Source organism: Brassica napus, chromosome C9, assembly GCF_020379485.1.
Source record: "Brassica napus cultivar Da-Ae chromosome C9, Da-Ae, whole genome shotgun sequence".
NCBI classification, from domain to species: domain Eukaryota; kingdom Viridiplantae; phylum Streptophyta; class Magnoliopsida; order Brassicales; family Brassicaceae; genus Brassica; species Brassica napus.
Genome location: NC_063452.1, coordinates 37,784,496 through 37,790,266, shown reverse-complemented (window position 1 = coordinate 37,790,266; position 5,771 = coordinate 37,784,496). Strand labels below are relative to the sequence as shown.

At 36.3% G+C, this 5,771-nt stretch overlaps 1 pseudogene; it reads right to left on the bottom strand.

The window, feature by feature from the left end:
* Window positions 1-3,728: 3,728 nt before the first annotated feature.
* Window positions 3,729-5,170, bottom strand: LOC106383227 (annotated as a pseudogene).
* Window positions 5,171-5,771: the final 601 nt, after the last annotated feature.

The following is a 5,771-nucleotide window of genomic DNA, read 5'->3' as shown; positions in this document are numbered from 1 at the left end:
GGAAAGAGATACAGAGATTGCTATGCATGATGACAGATATTCGGGCCATTCCTTCAACAACACGTCTCCACAATCGATCGACAGTACTGCACCAGCAAGGATTGATAGACATATGGTCGCATCGATTGATACTAAGTCTACATCAGACGACGAGCAGCTGATACACAACAAGATGGAGTCAATGCACGAGGAACTGAACGAGCTATCAGCATACGCCTACGACAAGATAGGATGGCATCAGTTCAGCATTGAAATTCTTCAGGAGAGGCTACAGAACATGTCAAATGCAATACAGAAGATGGATGAGAGATGGACCAGAAACGATGAGGCCACAAGAAGTTTCATTGCAGCTTGGTCCAGAATGTGCAGAGATGAGGTGGATGCTTGTTTCCCAACAAGTAGCTGTCAAGCTAAATGACTATAACAAAGCGCTGAGTGGGAGGCAACCCACTATTAGGTAATTTTAATTGGTTTTCAGTTACTAATATTTACTTTCGTTTTTATTCTTTCAGATTTATTGCAAGACCCAAGTAGGATAATGATCACCATATCGACCGTGGACGAGACGTCGACATCGATCGACATGCTGACACCTACGACGATCGATGCATACCGATACACATCGATTGATTCCTACTCCGGTCAGGTCTATCTTCCTAGCTTGTTACATTGAGTACTTATGATTTATTTCCACCATAACTCCGACTGCGTTACACTGGGACAATGTAATTTAAGTCTGGGGGAGGTTTACTGACATTATTTATTTTGATTCTTATTAAAAGGATTTTAATAAAGTTATACTTAGTTATGAGAAAGGGACTATGATCTTACTATTGATTTATACTTGAATGTCTAACCACTCTTTAGCACCATTTTAGATTTACTGATTACAGATAGTACTAAAGATGCTAAAGTGGATCAACCTGTCTACTATACACACTTGCCTTGATTGTTTGAAGGAACCAAAGCTGACCTCCAACACTAAACCTGACATAATTGTTTGTCTTGGGCTTGGTATACATGGGATCGGATTCTTCAGACAAGTCTGGAAGGTAACGCCTTGTGTAGATTCATTTATCACTTTTTCTCTCTCTATTTCGACCGTAGAGTAGTTAGTGTTATTAAAAAAAAAAAAAAAATTTCCCGAAATTTATTATTTAAATAGGACTTAGGATTTAGTTAGGAGGAATCTGAACATGACTTGGTGGCTAAAACCATTAAGGCTTGATTCATAAAGATTCCAATAAAAAGAATTCGAACGGGACTTGAAGGCGGCAATCTTCAAGGCTCGCTTCACAAGGAATTCTTGGATATAGGTCAAAAAGAAGTGAGCATGGCTTGGTGGCAACCACCATTAAGTCTTGATTCATGGAAGCCTGTCCAATCTTGCTCACTAATCTTGCAATAAAAGCAGACTTTGACTCAAGAGAGAAATTAGAGAGAAAGAAATTAGGAACTAACTTTTACCTGCAGTTCCAGATACTTGTCTGAAAATTCTTGCATCCTGTGATCGATACTCCCAAGGTAAAGCCTGCACTTTTATATTTATGCTAAGAAATGAGGTTAGTAGAAGAGAATGTCAGACATGATTTGCTGAGTTGTAGACTAGTTGAATTTGGTTGTTAAGCTAGGATATTGCATAATGTGCTTTTGTGATTAGGACTTTTTAGATGTGGATTGCAATATTGTAGAGGTGATGATTTCTATGTTTTAAATTTGGGAGTCCCTGCTGTTTTCAAACCTCTTTCACAGAGACTGCCTGTTTGTTTTGCTTGAGGACAAGCAAAAGGGTAAGTCTGGGGGAGTTGATATACCATGGATTTGACCAATTTTCATCCATGGTATATAAAGGTTTTACTATCTATATATTATATATTCTATCCTATTAGGTATGTTTTCAGTTTCAGGAGTATCTTGGAGTAAAGTGATGATTATGGAGCATTTAGGAGCTTAAAAGAGATTTCATCTGAGCTGACCATTAGAGGTCGATATGCAGAAGAAGCAATCGATCGATGCACATCAAGTGCCGTCGATCGATATAGAAGAAAAGTCTCGACGATTGAAGATTATGATCAATCAATGTACATCCTGTGCCATCGATCGATGTCGAGACGCAGAACGCACGACTTGGTTTCAGCCGACTTTAAACCCAAGGCTTCACCAAATTACAAGATTACCCCTGACGAGTTTTTAACCTAATAGTTATATACTTGCCTAAGTGTTAGGAGGCAAGAAGAGCTTTTACCATCATTGTATTCTTACTTTCAGCAAGAGAGCGAGAGAGTTTTAGGAGAGAAGATCATAGAGAGATTTGTGATTGGAACTCCATTGATTCATCTATTCTATTCTATGTAGTTTTTATCTATATTTTGTGTCATGAATTGCTTAGCTATGTCTGAGTAGTTTACTTGTTAGATTCAGGGTTCAAATAGGTTAGAGGGATCAGCCTCAACTATAGAATTGCTTAGTTGTGATATTCATTGATTGATTGTTCTTAATGCTTGTTCTAGCCTTGCTAACTAGAATATTGAACCTAGGAATTTGCATGCGTCAAGCATCCGTGATCATCCTGTCCTGAATCTAATATGTCATGCTAGGACTGCTAGAGAGAGCTAACTGATCTAGGAGACTAGTGAGCATTATCAACCTGCGCCGTGGGCTTAACTAGAAGCTATCGATCGATATCGTCATCTGACAATCGATCGATATTGTGAAAGGTGTATCGATCGATATCCCTATAGGATCATCGATCGACACTTTCTTGTGATCAAAAGACGACAGTTGAGATCCAAGATGTAGTTAGTTAACCAGTGAAATATTGCCATCGCTGATCACTGTGATTAAGGAGTTGAGCTCTAATATATCATGCATGCAACTGTTAGGCATCTATAAGATTATAATCTCCAACACCTGAATAGAAACTCTGCATCTAATATCTTCCAATAAAGTTACACCCCCAATCATCTTGTTAGTAGAGCAACAGACTTGCTCAATTAGGATTGCTATTTACTTTTAAACCCATAAAACAACAAACACCTAGAATTAATAACCTGACTAGATTTAATAGATTCTCTAACTCCTTGTGGATTCGATCCCTAAGTACTGCAACTGAACCTCTTATTTGAGAGAGTAATTCACTCCTTAGGGTAATTTGAGTGGTATCATGCCTCTTCAATGTCCTCCGGGTTAGAAGATTCAAAGATCTGCCTAAAGTAGCTAGTAGCAATGACTACTAATCCTTCTTCATCCTCAACTATATTTCCATTTGCATCCCAGAGCTGCGTGATCTTATTCCGTTCTCTTCTTTGCTTTGTAAATGCATGAATTTTTTTTGTATTTCTGTCACCTTCTCTCAGCCAAAACACTCGACTCTTTTGTTTCCAGAACATTTTTTCTGCTTTAAGATCATCAGAGAGTTCCTTCAACGTAGCTGCAATTTCCTCCGTTGTAGCATTATCATCTGCATACAAACCCTCCACTTTTTCCTTAAGCTCCTCCACTAATTTCGCCGAATTAACATTATGTTGATCTCGTCTTTCTAGTACATGATCTCCATAAACAAACATCATATAGACTTTTATTCCATCAATGACTGCCTCAATGTCAATCATACGGTTATTCGAAAATAAAATATTAACTTGAAATTCATCCATAAAAAATAAAGCTAAACCTCCGCTGAGTCCAAGTGGCTCAACAGTATACAAATGATAAAAACCTAAGTCGGCCTGAATGTTTTGCAACAGCCTTCTGTTCTTCGTCTCAGAAAGGAACACAAGTCTTGGGTGATGCTTCTGACACATCTCCGTAAAGCGTCGAACTGTGAGGTCGTTCTCTATCCCTCGACAGTTCCAACTGATTGTCTTCATGGATATTTTTCAGAGGAGTTTTTGGACCCCTCCAAACCATTACCCTTGCGCGAACTGCCTCTCGAACTCTTAATCAGCCCTGAACTGCTTTATGTAAATATGTGATTAAAGTATTATATAATTTACATATAATACTATTATATTTTTATTAATCTGGTCGGTTTATCCGGTTTGTTCGATTTGTATATCAAACTATATTCATATAATGCGGTTTCTAAAATAACCATTCATTTGATTTATTTGGTATTACCAAATCTAAACCACTTTGTATATCTTAGTTTGGTTTTAATTGGTCCGGATTTACCGGATTGAACACCTCCAAGTTTGTGTTAGAAAAAAAAGAACACCTCTTGTTTCACCAAAGTTGTTCATTTCACCATATGTCTCAATCCTAAATTTGAAACAAATCTTAATATTCCGACAATTTCGATTACTTACTTTATTGTTTCCTCTAATGTATTATATTCTCCGATCAAAAAAAAAAAATGTATTATATTCTAATCCCAAGCTTTTGGGTAAGAAGACGAATGATTCCATATAGTTTTGTAACATTTGTGTTATATAAAGTGAGAGGGGACTTTTGTCTCTGGCCACCCCTTCCCCATCCATTTTCGCAGTCATTCACAGCGTTGTTGCCAACACCTGTAAGTCTGTTTGCTTCCGCAAATGATTTTTTCAGTGCGTTCTCCCAAGCAGCCTTGAACCTAGCCAAAGCGATATCGTAATTCTTATTGCAAACATTAATCCGTCTCCTCCCGTTCGGACCACTGTACTCTCCACTGACGCTGTTAATATGGGTCTTTGCGTCATTCACTTGAATAGTTTACAGCGTTATCTGATAAAATTTCCAATCATAAAACAAAGCTTTCTCTACAGTCTATTTATAAATCGTCTATATATTATACTACTCTTTAACTAGATAAAATAACTAATCTACATAATCCAATTAATTGAAATGACGACATATGAGAATCTAAAACATTACCGCAATTACAAGCACGTCTCCGAGATCTCTTGCGGCTTCTATTCGTGGATCTGTATTGAGTTTATTCCGGCAGAACGCTGCATCAGCCGTCTCTCTGCACAAGTTTTTAATGTCACTTTTGGGAATCGCGTTTGTTACCGAAAACGCGGACAAAAGGAACCATGTAAGAAAACAAATGTGTTTAATTTTCATTGTTTCCATGTTGAGACGAAATGGTGTTAGGTGTGTTTTCTTGGGTTTAGTTTCTTTTTACTTTTATAAAGGAAATTTGAAAGCTAAAAATTATTATGATATTGTATGGATTAGATTCGTTGATAAATTAGAAAACTCTGCATCATCCATCTGCCAAAAGACATCATATATATACCATTGGTTTTGCTTTCTTTTTTTTATCATGTAACTTATAATATGCATGGAGTAAAACACCACAAGTTACATGGCTTTTAATGAGTTTGAACGTTTTTATATTCCATACGTTTAATCATCTTATATTTAGGTTTTTATTTGATTTTAAATTCAGTTTAAAAATTTAATCCTTTTCCCATTTTTCCGTTCTTCTCCATTGTAATTTTTTTCTGTTTTGGCAAGGTATTAAGTATTTACACTGGCACTGTTGAAAATTAAATCAATAATTAAACCGCTTTAAAGGAAGTAGTGTTGAATATGGCCTTTAAACTTATGTGAATTAAATTGTATTGAATGTATTCAAAATGGTGAATATGTACTCAAAATGTTGAATATGTTGAATGTATTCAACATGTGCATAGGAGAGTGTGATGAAAACAACAAGGAGAATTTGATAAAAATAACCTAAACTTAATTTCAAATGAAAAAAATATACCCGAAATTTAATCAATGCAAAATAATCTAAATTTGTAGTGAAATTATAACCATATCTTTATGACCAAACAAAAAGTATA